The sequence below is a fragment of the Acinonyx jubatus genome, chromosome D4 (assembly GCF_027475565.1).
Source record: "Acinonyx jubatus isolate Ajub_Pintada_27869175 chromosome D4, VMU_Ajub_asm_v1.0, whole genome shotgun sequence".
Classification (NCBI taxonomy): Eukaryota; Metazoa; Chordata; class Mammalia; order Carnivora; family Felidae; genus Acinonyx; species Acinonyx jubatus.
In genome coordinates this window covers 54,149,144-54,172,469 of record NC_069391.1, presented here as the reverse complement: position 1 = coordinate 54,172,469, position 23,326 = coordinate 54,149,144, and the positions used below count along the sequence as shown (strand labels likewise).

At 37.2% G+C, this 23,326-nt stretch overlaps 1 protein-coding gene and 1 non-coding gene across 11 annotated transcripts in view; one reads left to right on the top strand and one right to left on the bottom strand.

Annotated features, from left to right (window-relative positions):
- NFIB (nuclear factor I B) overlaps positions 1 to 23,326 on the bottom strand; it is a 318,792-nt gene that overhangs the window by 78,756 nt on the left and 216,710 nt on the right. The gene's annotated exons all lie outside the window — the stretch shown is intronic.
- On the top strand, positions 4,126 to 4,237 carry LOC113595901 (small nucleolar RNA SNORA51). The gene has a single exon (XR_003416559.1). It is a non-coding gene; the product is annotated as a small nucleolar RNA SNORA51 (small nucleolar RNA).

Sequence of the window (23,326 nt, the reverse complement as noted above, 5' to 3'; positions counted from 1 at the left end):
TGGTTAAAAACTGTCAAGCTGCCTTCCATGAAGACTTTTGCCAACTTATGCTCCCTTGGGCAGAATGAGCCTGTCCATGTCACCACCCTACTGCCCAGAATTACATATTACTCATATTAATGGGGACTTGTTTTAATTGTTGCAAGTTGATAGAGAAAAGATATCATTACGATAATGTAATAAGCTTCATTTATTTAATTATAATAAAGTTGGAATTGTGCAGACATTATGCATTCTCTCTTGGAACAAACATTAAAAATATGTAAAATAGGAATTGTGCTAGCGGGAATATTTTATTCCTAATATTAATGAGATTAATGCTGGAATTTCACAGTTAACAGTAACGCTGGCTATTAATGAGTGATTTTGTTTCTCATCATTTTATATATTCACTTATTCCTAGTTTTCACAGAGTTTTTAAAAGTGTACTGATCAGAATGGTTATTGAATATTATTAGATGTTGTTTTAGCCTTAGTAGAGATTATCCCCTTTTTTTTTCCTTAAAGCATTTATTGTGTTACATATTACTGAGTTCTTAGATTAAACTGTCTTTGCTTATCCACGGAAGGTAGCTCTTTTAATTTATTGCTAAATTGTTTTGCTAACAGTTTCTTCCAAATTCTCATATACCAGTGTGTAGCTGGTATACTTTTGTGGGGGGGGTTTGTTTTATTTGTGAACTTTTCACACCAAGGTTATATGCCTGCTTCATAAAATGGTCTGGATGACAGTCATTTTTCACACAAAAAAGAAAACATATGAAAAGTTCATGAAAGTTTGGAAAAACTCACTGGTAAAATATCTTCTCATAATCTGGTTCAAAGAAGATAAAACTTTGAGTCTTTCATGAATTTGCTTTACTCTTGTTTTCTGGTCTTGAGGCAATATTATTATATACCTTCCAAGAAAACCATCAATTCTTTCATATTTTAAAATTTATCAGCACACATATTTCATGGTTTCCTAAGCAGACTCTGTGTATTTTTATACAGAGTAAATTAAATTAAAATTCTTTTACGATAATATTATCATAAAATAGACTGTAATTAATGTTACATTATGTTAAACTATACTAAAAGATCAGCGCCACCACTTACTATGTAAAGCTAAGTCAGGTTAAGCAACTTTTCTACACCCGATGTTTGTCTTCTCTAAAATCCAGATGGTAATCAGAGTATCTAGGAGTCAATATGAAAACTGTCATTGTTTTCCAATTATAATAAAGAGAGGTATTTCATTTTAAGAGCAGGGAAAAGGAAGGTGGAACTCCCCAAATTAACAAAGGGAAAACCAAAACACGGGAAACAGTAACTTAATCAAGACAACAAAACTAAGGACATAAGATGAAAAACCTAAATAATATAAAGAAAAACAGAAGGAGTAAAATCAAGCATATCGACCCTTACCACAAAGGTAAGTAGACAGAATTATCCCATAAAGAGCATTAGAGCAACGGAAGCAAATAAAATTCATCTATTTTTAAGGAACACATTTAAGACAAAATGATAACAAGAACAGAAAGTCGAAAGTCAAATGGGATGCGAGGGGAGTCAGGCAAATTCAAACCGAAAATAAGCAGTGCCAATTAGCAGTGGTTAAGGTAGAATTTAAGATGAATTACAATAAATGAGATAAAGGACATTATGAATGGATACCAGGCATACATAATACAGAAAATTAAACATACACCGTACATGCTCCGAACAATATTGTGGGGGAAATGCATAATACAAAAACTATTAAAACACAAGAAACTTGACAAAAAACACAATTATAGAGAGAATTTTGAGTACATCTCTTTTAGAGATGTAAGTGGTGATTCTTTTAGAATTGAACACGACTATTAGACAATGACTAACTTCAAATCATTCAAATACAAACCGTGCTTTGTTACTATGCCCACAGACATTTTATAAGAGTTGATCATCTCATTGGCCAAGGAGAAAACTGTTATACTGTTTTGTCTTTAGTAAATAGATTAAAGGGAAAAAAACAAAAAGTGACCAAATTTTCTGAAGTACCTAAAAATTAAGATAATAAGCTATGGATCAAACAGAATGCCAAAAGAAAAAATGATAAACTATAGAAAGCAATGAAAAGGACAAAAGGAAAAATCACTTTACCATAAGATCAAAAGAATAACAAAACAATCCAGGAAAAGTTAAAAAGGGAATTAAAGATAAAAGCTGAAATTAATAAATTCCAAAAAGAGAAATATTTAAAATAAAAGAATAAAAAGGGAAGATGATTTTCTGAGAAGACCAGCAAAACAGAAAAATCATTTGCAAGCCTCATTAAGGGAAAAAAGTAAAAGCAAAAATATATAAGAATAGAAGGGATGGGGCGCCTGGGTGGCTCAGTCGGTTGAGCGACCGACCTCAGCTCAGGTCATGATCTCACGGTTTGTGAGTTCGAGCCCCGCGTCGGGCTCTGTGCCGACAGCTCAGAGCCTGGAGCCTGTTTCGGATTCTGTGTCTCCCTCTCTCTGACCCTCCCCTGTTCATGCTCTGTCTCTGTCTCAAAAAAAATAAATAAAGGTTAAAAAAATAAAAAAAAAAAAGAATAGAAGGGAAACATAACCATGGAAACCAAATACATTAACAAAAAATTATAAGACAATAACACATGAAACTTACTGACCACAGCTTTGAAAACTTAAATGGGCAATTACTTACTAAAATAAAAGTAACCAAAATTGAGCAAAGTGGAAACCTGAATAGACCAATTACCCCTCCTGCAGTGGTTCCCAAAATTTGCTGATCATTGAAACCACCTGGGGTTCTTGAAAAACAACTTAGGCTTGGCTCCCAGCAATTCTGATTTAATTGGTATGGATGTGTCCTAGACATAAGGATGTTCTAAAAGTTCCCCTGGTGATTCAAATGGGCAGCAAAGTCTGCGAACCACTGGTTAGCATCTTGCTATTCAAAATGTGGTCCCACAACCAACAGCTCTGGCGTAACTGGGGAGCTTGGTAGGCACACAGAAGTTCAAGGTCAACCCCAGGCTCTCAGAATCAGTGTCTGCAGCACAGGTGATTCATATGCACTTTAAAATTGGAAAAGCCTAGAAGAGACTCAAAAGGTGATATAAAAACCACCTTTAAAATGGCACCAGGTATGGAACAGTGTCGAGCTGGATTTTATCTTTTCTGTAGCCTTGAAATTCCAAGGATATTTATTCTCTCCCAGCCTTTAGCAAATGGTGACAAGGTTCCTTATGAAGAAAGCTCTCTCATGAGCCTTTATCAGACCAGCAAAACTTAAATAACTAAATGTGCAACCTCCCTTGTCAAGCCAAAGCAAGCAAACAAATCAACCAAAAACCAACCACGCATATAAATGCAACTTCAAAGGTCCTAAAGAAAATGGAATATATTCAAATTCATATATTCAAATTGAATATAGCAATGTTTTCCAAAAAAACAGGACACCATTCTCATTAGGGTTTTATTCCATGTATGAGTGAGATTCACTCTTACAAAATCTATCAATATGATAGCGAAAAAAAGGAAAAACACACGACCTTATCAATTGATGCTGAAAAGGCACTTGGCAGCAACAAGAAAAGAAAAGCAGGCTTTCCTAATGACAGATCTAAGTAAAAATAGAGATAAAAGCAATTAATTGACTGTTTAGCAAAACATAACAAGCTGTCCTAAAAGAAAACGAATCTGCCATTCAGACTCAGCACCCTCAAGCCCTTAAATATGTAATCTGTGAATCAATCAGTAAAACAAAACAAAACAACACAAAACACACAACTCTCTGATTTCCCTTAGATGAGGCAGGTATCTAGAGAAGTTAAACTCATAGAAACAAAGTAGAACGGTAGATTTCAAAGGATGAGGGAATGAGGGAAGGGGGGGTGGAGAATACAAAGTTTCAGTTTTGCAAGGTGAGAAAGTTCTGGAGATTGGCTGGCTGTGTGACAATACAGATGAATTTAACACTACGAAACTGTACATTTATAAATGATGAAGATGGTAAATCTAATTTTATTTGTATTTTGCCACTCAAAAACCACTATTTTACCATTAAAAAAAATCGCAATCTGGAATTTGGAACTCAGATAATTGTCACTAAATTCTCGTTTATATACATATTTTCAAGAATTACTTTTTGAGCCTCTTGGTGCTTACCACAGGCTGCATTCTTACACTGCCTGTACAGAAAGAGGAGACAGCCCAGCCCAGGTGCTTTGTGCCTGGTCTGTACTGTGAATGGGGAGACATGGAAAATAAAATTTAAAAAATTAAAAAAAAAACTTTTTTTCTTACTTTGGTATTTATGTCTGTAATCTTATTCAGGATAATAATTACTTAGGTATAATTCTGTTCAATTGATTACTATTCTCATTATTAGTCTACATCTATAGCTATATTTATATCTATAGGGATATATCTGAGAATTTCCTGTTCCTAAAATGTTTTATTTTGGTGTATCACTTCATTAGTTGGTATAGGTTTGCAAGGAAAATTTTTACAAAGAAAATAAGAGACTCTATAAAACAAAAGGTGACAAATAATAAGGAATATATTTCTATTGTCTTTGACTACATATAAAACTCCTTAAACATAAAAACAGTTTCATCATGAGGCGCCTGGATGGCTTAGTCAGTTGAGTATCCGAGTCTTGATTTCAGGTTAGGTCATGACCCCATGGTTGTGGGATTGAGCCCCACAATGGGTTCCATGCTGAGTGTGGAGCCTGCTTGGGATTCTCTCTCTCTCTCTCTCTCTCTGTCTCTCTCTCTCTCTCTCTCTCTCTCTCTCTCTTTCAATCTCTCTCTCTGCCCCTCCCCTGCTCATCCACATGCACTCTCTCTCCCTCTGAAAAAAAAAATTTCATCATAATTCTAAGTTTTCCCCCAGTCTTCTGTTATTTAGTGTTGACCAACAGAAAAAAAAAAAAGTACAGGTAACTTATTTTTCCTCCAGGATGATTACAAGATTCTCTTTTTCATCCACAAAATACAAAATTTTCAACAAGATGCATGTAGATACTATTATCATTTGCTACATATAGTTAGTCCTTTTGATCTAAATGCTTAGATCATTTTTAGCTCATTAAAATTTTCTTAACTTGTCTTTTTATTCCTAATGTTTGTTTATTTTTGAGAGAGAGAGAGAGAGAGACAGAGCGTGAGCAGGGGAGGGGCAGAGAGAGAGAGAGGGAGAATCCCAAGCAGGCTCTGAGCTGTCAGCACAGAGCCCAATGCAGGGCTCGAACTCACGAACCTTGAGATCATGACCTGAGCCGAAGTCGGACGCTTAACTGACTGAGCCACCCTGCGTCCCAACTTGTCTTTGATTCTATTTCTCTCCTAAATGCTCTGATTTCTCACCAAGAATACCTAAACTAATATTAAATTTTCCATTCTCCCACCATAAACTTTTTTTCTTTTTTAGTCATTATTTTAACTTCTCTGTTCTTTTCTTCTGGTTTTGGAGCAAATATTTCGAGTTTGCCCTCTGTATCAGTGATTATTTCCACAATATCAATTCTGTTTCTTATTTCTTATAATGCAGGCTTTATTTTTATGAAAACGACTTCAGTTTTCTTGCTATTGCTGCTTATCTGACACGGCACTTTGTTCCCTGAAGCTGTTCTTTTATCTGTTCATTTTCCCATGCGAGTCCTTTCTTCGAAGTAAGCAAACTGTTTTCCCTAAGATTTTCTTCAAGGCTTCATTTCCAAAGATGCGTTCTTCTTGATGATGTACCTTTCCCCATGTTCTCACCAAGGGCATACTCTTGTGACTGTTTTCTTTTACCTAGAGCGTAGTCTATAGCGAATTAGGGTTTGCCTCAGAAAAGTGGCTTCCCCTTGGAGATGGTAAGTAAAGATTTCCATATGGGGTGAGACTGAGGACTCCAGAATTGACGTGATTGGATCTGAATTCCTGTCTTATCACTTATTAGCTATAAAATTTGAGTAATATAAATTTAATTTTAATAAAAATAAATAATATAATATAAATATAAATAATATATAAATAATTAATATAAATAAATATAAATATATATTATATATAAATATAAATTTAATATAATTATATATAAGTAGAAATATATTTTAATATAAATATAAACAATATTCTATTATAAATAATATATTAGTTTAATATAATATAATATACACTTAATATACATAAATATAAATAAATATAAAATATAAATATATAATATTTATTTATAATATATAAATAAATATAATATAATATATAAATGTAATACATATAAATAATATATTATAAGTAATATAATATATATTTAATATAAATAAATAATATAAATAAGTATTATAAATATAAATATATATTTATTTATAATATATAAATATTATAAATATAAATGTATAATATGTATTTATAATATATAAATAAACATAATATAACATATAAATATAATATAAATAATTTTTAATTATAATATAAATATAAATAAATAATATAAATATAACATAAACAAATATAAATAAATAATAACAATGATGATGTTGATAATATAATAGCTGCTATCATTTGTTGGGTGTTTATTATAAGCAAGACTGTGTGCTAAGCACTGTGAACTCTATCTCAGCTCATTTTCCAGATGTGCTTCTTTTTTATTAATGACTTTGAATAAATACTTAAAGTCTCTACCCCTCCATTCTCATTTGTACAACAGAAATTATAAAAATAATCCTGAGCTCAACGATTTGAAGATTAAATAAGAAAGCGCATATAAAGTGCTTAGGGTTCCATAAATGTTTATTGCGAATGGCAGTATTGAAGTAATGGCAGTGGTGGTGAAAGTTGGTAAGCATAGCTCCTTGCCAATTCCCAACGATTGCTGGTTTTCATCTCATGAGCTTCTTCTCACTCCATCACCGAGCTGTGTAAGATCCTACCAGGTAGGACATGAAACCTCTCACCTTCTATAATGTGCAGCTCTAGAAGGGCAGATGAGACTGAGTTTCAAAGGGTCTTCTCTATGGTACGAAGGAGTTAGACTCTGGCCCAGAGTAGACAATTTTTTTAAGGATTTGCATCAGGAAGTGGAAGCAGATTGCTAGGTGTTCCCACACACTTCCTCCTCACTCCCTCTTCGTGCCACATTTCCTCACCTTGTTGTTCTCTGGGTTTCTAGCCTTTTAAGTTAATATAGGAAAATCTCTGAACCTAGGGATGACAGTAGGGGAGAATCAAACTTAAATGTCCACAATTTCTCAAGGAACCAACACTGCTGTCTTTTGTGAGATGTAAGAGAGGAAAACCACCAATTTTTAAATTCAGTCTAACTCTACAGTTCATGTAATTATGAGATAAGCCTCTAAGCTTCTAGCTAAATAAAAGTTATCCTTTCGTCTCAGTTTTAGTGTGCTTAAAAAAAAAGTTCAGTGTTTACATATCCTAATGGAAATTTTAGTGGAGAACTAGGAGAAACTGGATCTGAAGTTAAGCAGGTCATGTGGACTTTATATTAGATAGCCAATGACAGTCATTTTGCTGTGTGCCAGAAAGGCCTAGCTTTAAATCTCACCATTCTCAATCAAAATTCTAGTAGGCTTTTTTGTTTTGTTTTGTTTTTTGAATTTTTTTTGAGAATTTGACAAGCTGATCCTACTTATATGAAAATACACAGGATCTAAAAGAAAATAACTTTAAAAAAACTTATTATAAAGACATCACAAACATAGAGAAAATAAGAAAAAACTTTGATGTTGGGAAAAGAGAAGACATACAGACCAGATCAGGACCGTATGAGGTCCAATGAGATGAACCATAAATGGACACATAAGTATGTGATTGTTGCTATTTGAGAAGTAGCTATGTAACTCAATGGAGGAATAAAAAATGTCTTTAAACAAATGGTGTGGATTAGATATCCACATATATTTTTTAAAAAGGATATCAACGCTCACCTCACACCATAAGTGGTATATCCATATGATGGCATACTACTCAGCAATAAAAACCAATAAACTATTGATAAATGTAATCACATGGATAAAGCATGGTTTTCATGCTAGATTAAAGAAGCTAGACACAAAAGGATACATGCTGTAGGATATCACTTATATAAAACTCTAGAAATGTAAACTAGACAGAAAGCAGGTCAGAGGTCATCTGGGGATGGGGATAGAGAAAGGAATGGATTTTAAAGTGGTCAGAGGGAACTTCTGAGATTGATGGAAATGCTCATCATCTTGGTTATGGTGATACATACTGGTGATACATATATATATTTTTTCCCTTTTTTCCCCTTTATATATATTTGTGTGTGTGTGTGTGTGTGTGTGTGTGTGTGTGTGTGTGTGTGTTTAGGTATACACACTATAGCCTATACACTATATACAGAATATATTGTATATCAGTTACACCTCAATAAAGAGAAAAATGACCTTCTTGAGCAAGTGATCTATAGACAGTGGTCTCCGAATTTTTACAAAGTAGTAAGATTTGCACATCATAAAAAGAATCACAGATGAATCCGAAACATTCCGTTTAATCAGTCATGTATTTGTTTTATGCAACTTCTAGAAAGACATCTTACCTGTTCCTTCATTCATGATCATGTAAACTCTAACAACATTAATGTACGTTCGCTAAACACAAACATAAGAACAGAAAAAAGGTCTTCTTCACACTTCATCAGATTGAAAGAAGAAAACTTTAATCTGTCTGAGACTGGTATTCTGAATCAGTCACTGTATTCTAACATTACATTTCTCAGTCTGATACGTCCCTACAAAATTCATCAGGCTATGCTACGCAAAGTTATGAGTTCATAACGTTCCCCAAATAGTCATGTCCAAGGTGTAGTGTACCCACAAGGCAGAAAAGGCCCGCTGTACCCATTTCCATGAAACATCATGCTTTCCCTGGCTTAGGTCAAGTACCAAGGAAGGGTACGGTCCCATTACTGCACAAACAGGTTACAGTTTGTTTAGCCTATTACTGGTCTAAGCCTCCATTTCATAAATTTCGAACATTGCCAAATATGGTCTCTGGCCACGTATTTGTCTTAGATGTTAAATTTACAAATGGAACATTACAATCCTCACCTGAAGGTGTGCAGAATCCACTAAGGGAAACAGAGAAGTAAATAGTGGCAAAAGTGCAGTAAGTGCTATTACTGCAAACTGTACTAGAGAAAGGGCCTGGAGAAGTGTCCCTGATGAGGTGTCAGGAGCAACCATTCTAGGCAGAAAAACAACATGGGCAGAGACACAGTGGAGAGGCACATGGTTAAGGCGAAGGCTAAATGCAAGGTCCTCGTGTGCAGTGAGAGGAAAAGTAGGAACCCTATCATGAAGGGCTGTATTAGATGCCATGCTAAAGATTAGGCTTAGCCTAGAGTGGAAATTTTTGAAACTTACAAGGAAGAGAATAAAATAATTAGATTTGCACATTATGGAAATCACCGTGGGCCTGCAGTGGATTTTCACAGGGATGAAGACCCAAGGCAAAAAATACGAGCTACAGAGAGAATTACAATAACATAGTAACTATTGTAATAGACTACAATAGTAATCTATTGTAGGAAAATTACTACAGTAATCTAGTAACTCTAGTTCCTAACAACTAGTGCTCTAGTTAAAAGGACAGAGTGTAAATATATTTAAGAGAATCATAATGCATTAAGATTCAGGAGCAACTATCTTCTTTTTAAAATATTTGCCTTCCTCATCTGCTAAGAGTAACCCCACCAACAGCCTTTCCTAATCTCTTTGCTCATCTTTCTACATGTTCTCTCAAAAAATTCATAGATAGTCCTTTCTTCACCTGTCAACACTATGCAAAGTAGTGTAATTTATGTGGGTTATTTCTGGATACCAATGAGGACATATTAAGTATAAAACAGCCGAATGCTTTATTATGCCCTGAGGAAGACAATCACCTTTTCTATTCCTTGCTTACTTACTTAGAAAGCATTGTTCTGCTTAGAAAGTAGTTCAATTCAGGAAATGACTACAATCCAAAATACCAAATTTTGAAACTAAAAATCCCCACATTAAAAACAAAGTGCCGCAGAATAAACAATGGAGCCAGTATCTTACAAGACATCATGTCACTTGTCCTCCACACCTGCCAGTGGCCTCTGAACTTTATCAGAATTAGGGACCTCACCAAGATATAATGCAGCCCAGAGCAATGCACCCTATACCTGTGTCAGGGCTCCCTGGAGCCTCTTCCCTGATCCTCCGAGGTCTCTGACTCTGGGTTAAGAGCCCCCAAATATCTATCCTCGCCGTGAGTTCCAAACCCTTTTCTCCCAATGGCTCATAAACACTTTAAACAAACAAACAGACAGACAAACAAAAAACTACATCTTATCGAGATATAATTCACATATGATGTTAAAAGCGTAAAAATCCAGTGGTTTTTGGTATATTCAGAGAGGTGTACAACCATCACCACCATCTAATTCCAGAACATTTTCATCACCTTAAAAAAGCACTCCACACTCATTAGTGATGTGTACCTGTTTCCCACAACTCCAGGCCCCTTGCGACCACTAATCTAATTTCTGTCTTTATGGATTTGCCTATTCTAGACATTTCACATAAATAAAACCATAGGATATATGGGGGGGGGAGGGGACCAGGCATGCCCCTGTCATTAACAAGTGCATGTAATGATTTTAATGGTGATAAGATCAAATCTGCAAGTCGAGTGGTCTTTCTCAGTTCTTCCTCCTGAATGCCCTGGGGACATGAATATGCTCAAGGAATAGAATGGGGATGGTGGGGGGAGGGAAATATCTTTATTGGGTTCAAGAATTAGGAATATTTCAGTGCGGAACAGGAGTACGTTCCGAGTTCCATTATGTAAAATAAAAGGAAAGAGTGCATGGTCCCTGAAGAGCAGCATACAAGTCAAAAGACCCAAAAAGATTTATAACAACGTTGAAAACCAAAACCTGATTTTTTTCCTTAAATTCTTCTATCGTCAATGACATGGTGCAAAAGCCAACAGGACTCTAATTGCCACGCAATTAGAGTCCTTGGCTTAAATTATGCAACACCTTGATATTCTTTTACAGTTACAGAAAAAGAAAGAAATGAAACTTGAGTAGGATTTGGGCCTAATAACTTTAAATCTCATTCTTCTTCTGTAAGGTAGGAACAGATGAAAACTTAGGTAGATATATGTCTGTCTCTCTCCTTGGCATTTTATTCTGCTTGCAACGTATCACCATAGAATCGATCCCTCTTTCCAAGCATGATGCTCTAATACGCAAGTGGATATCCCCTGGGTGCCTTTGTGCAGGACAGAACATTCAGCAAGCTTAGCTTCTGGGAGTTGAATGATTTTAACTGGCCTGGAGTAAGTCCACTCTATCTGTGATACAGAACAACCCCAGCTTTCCAGCTGTGAGGAGGGGAATGCTTTGCATTATTAAATTATAGCCATATGCTGCAAAAACAGACCTTGTAAATATGGAGAGGGACAAGAACTTAAATGGAGAGGAAACTTCAGATGCGGGCAGTCCTTTTTAAAAGAACCTTAGATACTTGAGTAATGAGTAAAAACAACTGCTTAGGGCTATGGGTATATGGGTACGGTCACGGTCCAACCCGGGCTAGTTAAGAGTGACACCTCTTTCACAAGGGGACCCTCACCCTCACTGTAGGGCATCCAGGTATTTAACAAAGAAAGAAAATTTGCTCTGTAAGACAAAGTGGTCTTTTACAATTTAACAAATCGCAACCTGTTTCGGTGCAAGGCCTCTTAAAACTTTTCTGGAACTAGGCGCCCACATCACTATACTGAAATTTCACTTGGACTCTATGTTACTGGGTATCGTTTCAGATACCACAGGATCCTGCAGTACAGTTATAAAGCTAGGAGAAACAAAAGTTTGGCTGTCATTTCTCCCACAGCTAGTCCTTTCTCCCAGAGCTTTGTGAAAGGACAGCATCTGCTGTGTTTAAATCACGCCTGTGACTGTGCACCAAGTGGGCTCCTGACCTGTACACGTGCACAGCACGCGACCCTGGAGGAAAGATGGAACAGAAGACAAGACGGGGGCTCCGGAGCTCTAGCAGGTGCAATAACTTGTCACAGAGGACACCCCCTGCTTGGTCAGTGCCCTGACCCCACAGCCTCAGAGGCTCTCAGCTGACATCGTGCCCCAAACTCACCCCCACTCAGGCAAGGGTCACTCACGATTCACCTCTATCTTCTGCTCACCCCCACCCACCGCCCCCACATCCCAGCAGCTACAGCTGTAACAACCGCCCCCGGGAACTCAAGTGTGGCACCCACTGTGAGTGCCAGGAGGCCCAGACTTGGTCCTGTTAAAGGGTCTCAGCACAAAGATTTCTCCTTTCTTTCTCTGTGTGGAAGTGCATGCTCGTGAACACTTAGCCAAGCGTAGACGAGGCCAACGCTCATTTTTTCACCAGCATCGCACCACAGTAAATGGTCTTATTCATCAGGTGCAGGGGAGGAGAGCAAGGAAAAAAATACTAATGATGCAGTGGGATTATACTGACTTAAGCTTTTGGACCCACGAGAATAAGTGAGTTTTAACCTCCGTCCGCCAGTAACTAATCGGAACCGCGGGCAAATCACTTACCGTCTTTGCCCCATTTTTGTAAGTGAAGAGAAGAAACTGAATTAGCAGTGTATAAGCACTGACATCTTATGCTTTCTTGAGTGTGTCAAGCAAAAAAAAAAAAAAAAAAGATGTTGGATTATAGTAGTAAATTATTCATTTGAAAATTTTAACTGTTTCCTTCGTGGGGGGGATGTGTAAGCAAATATAAACATAACATAAAACAGAGGTGTCCCACTCTGCCTGGGAGAATCTGATAAGACACATAGAAGAGTTTGGACATACAGGATAAACAAGCCTTTGTAGGATGGACACAGAAGGCCTGGCAGAGGAAGAGCAATGTATTATTGCATGAAAGAAAGGGACAGAAAAGGACCTGGTGTCTGATACTGAATAGCATTTAAACTCATGACATAGAATGCAGGCAATAAGCAGTGAGATATCAGGAGTTTTTAAATTTTTTTTAACGTTTATTTATTTTTGAGAGAGAGAGAGAGAGAGAGAGAGAGAGAGAGAGAGACAGCACGAGCGGGGGAGGAGCAGAGAGAGTGGGAGACACATAATCGGAAGCAGGCTCCAGGCTCTGAGCTGTCAGCACAGAGCCCCGACGCAGGGCTTGAACTCATCAACTTTGAGATCATGACCCGAGCCGAAGTTGGACGCTCAACCAACTGAGCCACTCAGGCGCCCCTGAAAATGTTTTCAGACAAGCAAAAACCGAGAGAAATTTGTTGCTACTATAGAGATATTTAATGGAATTCTTCAAGGAAAAGGAAAATGATCCCAGATGGAAGGTTAACTGTACAAGAAGAAATGAAGAGCATGAGAAAGAATAAATAGATGGGTGAATCTAAATGAATATTAACTATAAAAAAAATAAATAGCATGATTTCAAAGTATAACCTCCAGTTTGAAAACTCTTGCCCCATCAGCCTTTTGAGTCATTATTCTAGTTGTATGGCCATCATGGAAATAAGCACGAAGATACTGTGACAAGGCAGAGCAAAGGCATCCTGACAGCTTGGGGACACGGAAAAGATCTCCTGAGACAGAAACAAGTATAAATTATCTCTGATTCCTCCACTTACATTCTTCACTCCTGAAAAATTCAATAGCCCACGGTTTCTCATACAAATCCTACTCTTCCTTTGCTTAGGGTGTTTGCTCACGCTATTCTCCGACTGAAGCACAAACATCCTCTCTCCCTCACTTCCCAATCTCTGTACGTTCAAGTCTTTCAGAGTTGAATAAAAACTTCCCTGCCACACACCACCAACCATCCCCGACACTCACTCCAACTCAACTGTAGTAAGCTTTGCCTGTTATAAGGTCATGATCTCATGGTTCCTGGGATCAAGCCCCGCATCGGGCTCTGTGCTGTCAGAACAGGGTTCCCCAGACAAGACTCATGGGCTATCTAACCAAGAGATAGCTCCAAGCTATCTCACACAGAGGAAAACTCAAATCTGGTAGAGAAGACAGTAAATCGAATTTTGGGAATGTTAAATTTTGAGCTGCCCGTGGGATGTATAGGGAACCGTGTCCAAAAAGTAGTTGGGCACATGAAACATCAGGAGAGAGATCTGTTCCAAAGGTGCATATCTGAGAATAACAAAAGGTAAGTGACCTTGAAGTCACTGCAGGGGGGGGCGGGTCTGCAGGTCTGCAAACACATGGAGAACTAAAGATAAAAGTCTGGTTAAGTAAAGGGAAGAAGCAACTGGAAGGAAACATAATGGTTCCCCGGTTACTAGGAAAAGGCCCTGTTTTCAAAAGCACGGGCAACAAAAGCAGAAAGCCGGTGAAACCGTATCAAACTAGAGCTTCCGCCCAGCAAAGGAAAACACTTAACAGGGTGTTACTGTGACCAACGGGATGTGAGAACACAGTTGCAAACCACGTATCTGAGAAGGAGATAGAAAAGAAATTCCTACAACTTAGTAGCAAAGCAGAACAAAAACAACTACTAACGTGACTTAAAAATGGGCTAAGGATTTGAGTGGGGTCTCTGCAGAGAAGATACACACATGGACGGCCAGCTGGCATATGAGAAAAGGCTCAGGAAATGCAAATAACAATCACAACGCGGTATCACGTCACACCTATCAGGATGGCTGTTGTCAAGTAAACAAACGGCAACAAGTGTTTCGGAAAATGTGGGCAAGTCCAAATCCTTGTGCCCCGTTGGTGAGAATGCAAAATGGTGCGGCCACTATGGGAGAAAAGTGTGGCAGTTCCTCAAAAAACTAAAAGTAAAACTACCGTATGATCTAGCAATCTCACTCTTAGGTATTTATCCAAAAGAACTAAAACCAAGATATTAAAGAGATATCTGCCTTCCCGTGTTCACTACTGGCACTATTCTCAGTAGCCAACATGTGCAAAGAGCCTAAATGTCCATTGACAGATGAATGTACAAAGAAAGCATGGTGTATGTACACAAGGGGATACTATTCAGCCTTTAAAAAGAAAAGAAATTTTGGAATTTGCAACAACATGAATGAACTTTGAAAATAACATGCTGAGTGAAATAAACCAGTCACCGACAAACAAATGCTTCAGGATTCCACCTATGTGAGGTATCTAAAATAGCCAACATCACAGAATCCGAGTCAATTGGTGGTTGTTAGGGGCTGGGGTAAAGGGGAAATGGGGAGTTGCTAATCAACAGGCTTAAAGTTTCAGTCAAGCAAGATGAATAATAGCTCTAGAGATCTGTCGTGCAACACTGTAACTATATTCACTTAAAAAGTTCTTAAGAGGGCAAATCTCATATTAAGTATTCTTATAATAAAATAAAACTTTAAAAAAAGCAAGGGAGTTTTAAGTAGAACATGGTCAACTGGATCAAATAAATGCTCAAGAACATTGGAGCTGGACTAGAATGGAAAAGAACCACTGGCCCAGGATCATAAAAAGTTATGAGCTTAAATGAGCATCATTTTATGTGGAGACAGAAGCACAGGTGTGGGAGAAGTTAAGGAGGAATTTTAGAGTCCTTTTCATGAGGAAGAAGGGACATGTGGGACTCTAATTTGAAGGAAGTGTCTGAACGAGGGGCAAAAGACTCATTTTTTTAAACAAGAAGTTGCCAGGAATGAATAAAGGTGATATATGCAGAAAGCTGGAAAAAGCAAGGGACACAGAAAATTTTCAATGGAGACAGAAAAGTTGGCGGCTTCCAAAAGTAGGACCACTATAAAAAGGCAAGTGGGAAAAATATTTGCAGGATGTGAATACAAAGGACTAAGATATAAAGTGTTGCCAAGGGAAAAGCAATCTCTAATGATACATTTGTATCCTTTCTCATATCACTACTAGAAACTGTGTCACAAAATTTCACACCACATCTCCTTTGATGTCAAAAGCCTTAGAACAAAAGTGACTACCTAAAAACTACAATTCTACCCCACATAAAACTTGAAAATATCTTTCTTTGCCTCTTTTATATAATCTCTAATATTCTCTTCTTATGTATCTTATCTTGAGCTATAACTTTGTCTAGGTCATCTTAAGCTTTTGGAAGAATGCTACGTAAAACAAATCAACACATTTCTATTTGGATCCGCATCACATGACACTTCCTGTAGGAAGTCTTTTTGATGAACCTAGCTAGAAGAGAAAGGAGGATGGAAAAGCCCTCGCTTGTACCAAACACCTGCTACTTGCCAAGGATGCTCTCCCATCTGATGCTTACAACTGGCGGGGGTAGAATTGCGCCGAATTCCAGAGAAGTTGGCTGATTTGCTCATGCTCCTCATGGGCCTCATGATCATGGTAAAACATGGAGCCTCGATTCAGGGGGACAAATTGAATTCCAAAGTTCATGTTCTTCCCACTCCACCTTGCTCCCTACAATGGTTGGAAACAGTATTTCACAACTTTGAACTCCCATGACACTGGAGTTGTCACACTGACTCTTCCTCAAGTGGTCTGCATTAAAATTATAAAATTTTACGTATTTATGAAAACAAAAGTGTGGGGAGGGCAAGGTCCATTCGTAATGCAAAACCACTGTAAAACCATTCGCTATTTTACCTTCCATAGCATCTAGCCTCGAGCCATGCATACAATAGATGCTCATTAAACATCCATTACAGAAAAATCCACCTATAGATAGATGTTTATGGTCCTTGGTGTAGCATAGTGTATATTTCCAACTTCCCCAAGGCCAATGGCAGACTTTACCCATTTAAAGCCGACTCAACCCACACCCTGTATCCTGGAATGTAATATTTAATTCTGAATCCAGCAACCCATGGGCACTCAATTAATTTTATTTGTTGCTCAACAGGGTAGGTAATTGGGGAGACATGGAAATATCTCCTTCTTTCATGACCTTATAAGACATTCTTAAATTATCTTTTCCCCCCAAAAGTAGTACTAGGTGATCAGACTAAAACCATTGTAGAGGCTGGGCCTGGTGCTACTTCTATACAGATCAACTTTTGCAAAGTAGGGGTTGTACCCAAGCACCCATATGCAGCCTATAAAAATAAGGAGCTGAGGGCGATGTGCCCTTCTGGCTTTTTGAGAGTAATTTGCCAAGGGACTCCTGGGTGGCTCAGTCGGTTAAGTGTCTGACTTCAGCTCAGGTCATGATCTCACATTCATTGAGTTCGAGCTGTGCTGACATCTCAGAGCCTGGAGCCTGCTTCGGGTTCTGTGTGTGTGTCTCTCTCTGCGACCCCCCACCCCCCCTGCCATGGCACTCTGTCTCTCTCTTTCTCAAAAATAAATAAACATTTTTAAAAATTTTTTAAAGAGGACTTTGCCAAGAAAATGCATTCCTAATCTTCTACTCCTTTACTCTGAATTCTATTCTAAATTTGAACATTTAAGAACTTTACTGAATGTGATATCTTGAAAAAAATTAGAGGATAAAAAGGAAAAACATCTCTGAAACAAAATCTGTTACAAAAAAAAATCCTTTTATTTTTGCACTGACTTGTACAAGACCTCATTCTAAAATTACATTAAAGGTTTACCTACGATGTCAAGCCTTACCACAGTTAACCATCCTTCCACTGTATTTCCATTTATACTTCCATGAATAGAAAGCCTGTTTATATTCTGTTGTATATTGTCTAATGCCAAAGTTTAAAATTACTTCTAAATTTCATGAAATCGTGCCTTTTTCTCTATTAAAAAAATGCTTGATTCTTATGGATACAATAAATGAGAACATGAGAATGGGTGGGTCTGAACTTACTGAGGAGTAAATAGGCTATGATTTTTTTAAAAAATCAAGTAAATTTTCTTTTCTTTGACTTGGAACATCATATTCTAAGACAAAACATGCTTTATGAGCTCCTTCGGGGCCTATGAAAAATGTATGTGCCTTCACATGCAAAAAGAAAAATGTTATACTACTTCTGTAACTATCAGAGAGTAAAGTTTGTCCCAAATTCTAAGTTCTAGAGACATCAGTGAGAAGTCAAGCAAATATGGGCCCTACTGATTCCAACAGATGATAACTACAGCTACAGAGCTGAGCTAGCTTTATCGATAATTATTTGGTTGGTTTTCATTAGTTTCATGACAACCCTCTGTTGACTTTTTTTTTTTTAATTTTTTTTTTTTTTGCAACGTTTATTTATTTTTGGGACAGAGAGAGACAGAGCATGAACAGGGGAGGGGCAGAGAGAGAGAGACACAGAATCGGAAACAGGCTCCAGGCTCTGAGCCATCAGCCCAGAGCCTGACGCGGGGCTTGAACTCACGGACCGCGAGATGGTGACCTGGCTGAAGTCGGACGCTTAACTGACTGCGCCACCCAGGCGCCCCAGCCCTCTGTTGACTTTAATCTCAGTACCTATAAAATGGAGTTGGGGGGAGATCAACTACAAAATTTTTATTATTTAGAGAATTTCTTAAATGCAAGATCAGCATATCCTTATATACACTTAATATACACTATAATGGATCAAAGAGGACATGAAAAGAGAAATCAAAAAATACGCTGGGGCAAATGAAAATGGAAATGAAACACCCCAAGATTTATGGGGTGCAGCAAAAGCAGTTCTGTAAGGGAAGTTCATAGTGATAAATGCCCACCTCAAGAAACAAGACATGTCTCAAATGAACAAGCTAACTTTATACCTTAAGAACTAGAAAAAAAGAACAAAGTCCAAAGTTAGCAGAAGGAATGAGAGCAGAAATAAATGAAACAACTGATGGTGCAAATAAAAAGGATCTTAAGAGACTACTATGAAAAATTACACGCTAACACACTGAATAACCTAGAAACAATGGATAAATTCCTAGAAACATACAACCTACCAAGACTGAACCATGATGAAACGGAAAATCTGAACATATCAATTACTAGTAAGGAGATAGAATAAGTAATCAAAAACCTCCCAACAAATAAACATGTATATAGACAGCTTCACAGAAGAATTCTGCCAGTCCCCCAGCCCAAAAAAAAAAAAAAAAAAAAAAAACCTAACACAATCCCTCTCAAACAAATAAAAGACAAGGGACGGTTCATGAGTTCAAGCCCCACTTGGGATTCTGTCTCTCCCTCTCTCTGCCTCTCTCTCTAAAAATAAATAAACAAACCTAAAAAAAAAAAACCTGTTAGAACAAACAAATTTGGTAAAGTTGCAGGATAAAACATCAATACTCAAAGTCTGTTGCATCTCCACATATTAATAGTGAACTTTCAGAAAGAGAAATTAAGAAAACATCCCATTTACAATTGCATCCAAAAAAATTAAAATACCTAGGAATATATTTAACCAAGGAGGTGAAAGACCTGTATATTGGAAACTAAAAGACATCAATGAAAGACATAGAGGAAGTAAAAATGAATGGAAAAATACTCCATGCTCACAGATTGGAAAAATTCATATTGTTAACATGTTCATACTACCCAAAGGAATCTACAGATTCAATGCAATCACTATCAAAATTCCAAAGGCAATTTTCACAGAAATAGAACAAGCAGTCCGGAGAGTTGTATGGAACCATAAAAGATTCCAAAAAGCGAAAACAATCTTGAGAAAGAACGAAGCTAGAGGCATCACACTCCTTGACTTCAAACTCTATTATAAAGCTATAGTAATAAAAAAAAAGTGTGTCGGGGTGCCTGGGTGGCTCCGTCGGTTAAGCGTCCGACTTCAGCTCAGGTCACGATCTTGCGGTCCGTGAGTTCAAGCCCCGCGTCGGGCTCTGGGCTGATGGCTCAGAGCCTGGAGCCTGCTTCCGATTCTGTGTCTCCCTCTCTCTCTGACCCTCCCCCGTTCATGCTCTGTCTCTCTCTGTCTCAAAAATAAATAAACTTAAAAAAAAAAAGTGTGGTATTGGTACAAAATCACACGCACTGATCAATGGAACAGAGCAGAGAGCCTAGAAATAAACTCCTACATATACACTCAGTTCATTTATGACAAAGGAGCCAAGAATACACAATGGGGAAAGGACAGTCTTTTCAATAAACAGTGTTGGGACAATTGCACCATCACATGCAAAAGAATGAAACTGGACCACTATTTCTTCTGTACACACAAAATTAACTCAAAATAAAGACTTGAATGTAATGCTTGAAACTGTAAAACTTTTAGAAGAAAACATAGGCAGTAAGCTCTCTGACATCAGTCTTGGCAAGGATTTTTTGAATCTGACACCAAAAGCAAAAGCAATAAAAGCAAAAATAGACAAGAGGGATTACATCAGTCAAAAAAGTTTCTGTACAGGAAAAAAGACCATTAACAGAAAAAGAAAATGCAACCTATTAATCGGGAGAAATATTTGCAAATCATATATGTGATAAGCAGCTAATATCCAAAATATATGAAGAATTCATACAACTCAAGAGCAAAAAAAAAAAAAAAAAAAAAATTCTGATTTAAAAAATGAGCAGAGGACCTAAATAGACATTTTCCAATAAAGACCCACAGATGGCCAACAGGTACATGAATAAATACTCTACACTCTACATTATTAATAATCAGGACAATACAAATCAAAACCTCAATAAATGAGATATTCATTACCTCACACCTGTTAGAATGGATATTACCCAAAAGACTAGAAATAACAAGTGTAGGCAAGACTATGGAGAAAAGGGAGCCCACTGCACTGTTAGTGGGAATGTAAATCGGTGCAATCACTATGGAAAAAAGTATGGACGCTCCTCAAAAAACTAAAAATATAACTCCACATGATCAGCAATTCCACTTCTGGGTTTTTATTTTCAAAAACGAAAACAATAATTCAAAAAGATATATCCCCATGTTCACTGCAGCATTACTTACAATAACCAAAATGCGAAAATAACTTAAGTTTCCATCTATGGATTAATGGATAAAGAATATGTAGTGTGTGTGTGTATATACACGTATATATATACACGTATATATATACGTATATATATATACGTATATACATATATGGAATATATATATGAAATATTATTCAACCATAAAAAAGTAGGTAATCTTGCCAATTGCAAAAACATGGATCTCAAGGGCATTATCCTAAGTGAAAGAAATCAGACAGTAAAAGATACCATATGCTCTCTCTGATACGTGGAATATATTTATTATATAGATTTATTTCTACATTTCAAATTAATTAAATTTATATTATATTATATTATATATTTATTTATATTTCTATACATAATAAAGAATTTCTTAAATGTCAGATGAGAATATTGCTATAGTTAATAGATACTCCTTGTTTAATGTATTCAATTGTTTATCTAGTTCCATCCTTGTTCCAGAGAGGATATAAAGTAGTTTATTTGACATTCACCCAATATATGATCCTAATGATTTCCAGAGGTTTGGCCAGAGTACATGCAGACAATCAACAGACAAAATAGCACAGGCACCCTATAAGATGTTCAAAAAAGAAAAGTAAGATAAGGCCATGTCATTCCAGTTGAGAAGGCTCTGGTTAATGATACTTAGAGCGCTTCGTAAGTTTTCATCGTAGTATTTGCAAAAATGGCCCTAAGATCCAGTATTTCTTTTTTGTATTTCCAGCCAAGAGAGAGCTAGCTCCCCACATAACTACAGACTTCCTAAATTCCAAAATGAGGTGTCAGTGACTAGCTGACTTAGAGGCAAAATCTAATTTCCAGATTGCCTTGTTTTTCTTGGCTATTAACTATTCGGGCATTAGGCAAGTGACTGAGATTGGGGTATCTAAAAGATCGCAGCTCAGGGAATATTAAGACACAGAACAACAGGGTTAAGTCAAAGCTAATTTCAAAAGATAGCCATTCAATCACATATTTCGAGAAAGTGACAATGGAGATTTTAATTATTACAAAGAAAATTAGGACAGCGTCTAAGTCCCTAAATTAGTGGTCTACTCTCCTTTGGGCCAAACAGTTATTTGCTATAGTTGAGAGAAGATGCAGAGTTCCGTGGCTTAGAAGGGATTAATTTAATGTTCAAAAAGAAGTAACTAAATATAAACATATTACTTCCGACCCCATCATAAACAAAGAAAATGTGTATCACAAAAAAATAAATAAATAAATAAGTGGTCTAGTGCCTCTTGACTAAAATAACAATGTCATATCCTTGGACACCATCAGAATTTTAGAGCACCTTAGCCCTGAAAAGATGATGGTGCCCATCCCACCATGTAACGAAGAATAAAAACAAAATACTAAACCACAGATAGTATAAGGAAATGCAATAAACTGCTTAACGGCTTTTTAAAGTAAAAAAAATGGTGGCCCGGTCGGTTAAGTGTCCTTGGCTCAAGACACGATCTCATGGTGCATGGGTTCGAGCCCTGCGTTGGGCTCTGTGCTGACAGCTGGGAGCCTGGAACCTGCTGCAGATTCTGTGTCTCCCTGTCTCTCTGCCCCTCCCCCACTCACACTCTGTCTCTCTCTCTGTCTCAAAAATAAACATTAAAAAAAAATTTAATGTTTAAGTAATAAAAATAAGCCCCTGCAAATATGCTTTTAAAAATAACAAATATCAAATATCCCTCCTTCCAAAAATGTGCTGCTTTTGTTTGCTTATGCTCAGTTTGCTCACAAAGTTCTAAACCCAAACAAGAAGCATAAGTTAAAAAATTAAAGGCCTATATGAAGACATCCAGACTAGTTTGAAGAGCTTCAAGGTCACCCTTCAGAAGTTCTTCTGAATCAGCAGGGAAGTGGTCTCCGTGTCAGACAGTCATGTCTGTTGCTGGAGAAAAGCCAAGCTAGAAGGGGGTTCGATTTGTGCGCAGACACATGCATGACTGATTGGGATTCCACCTTCACGTCTCCCGTGGGGAACAGATTTCACAGAGCTTCCACCTCCAAAAGGACTTGAATTTTCGCCATCTCTTCCCAAGCTGTTGAGAAGGAGATGGTGGCCGCCGCATGGCTTACACCGCCCCCCCCCCACCCCCAAGTAAAACGACCGGTTGTAGGAAAAGTGTTAGCCCTCAAAGAGACCTTTTTCCAAAGTTTAGCTAGCTTCTCTTTGTTATAACAACACAAGCAGCAAAGTGATTGTTTCATTGTTTATGGTCATAGGCTGAATTTTCCCATGAATGCATTGTGCCTTTTTGAGATCCTGCGTCTGAAACTTTGCAGATTTCACATTTCAGCCAAAGAAAAAGCCTCCTAAAGATAAATTAGGCTCTAAAATACCAAACATGCTTATACTTAATGAAAAGAGCTTTCAATAATATGTATAGTTTATCCTAATTGACTGAAAACAAAACCTTAATAAGTTCAGGTTTTTCACATTTCAGATTAGAAACCATTCTATATTCCTAGTGGCTTGATTTATTTCAAGGCATTCCAGAAC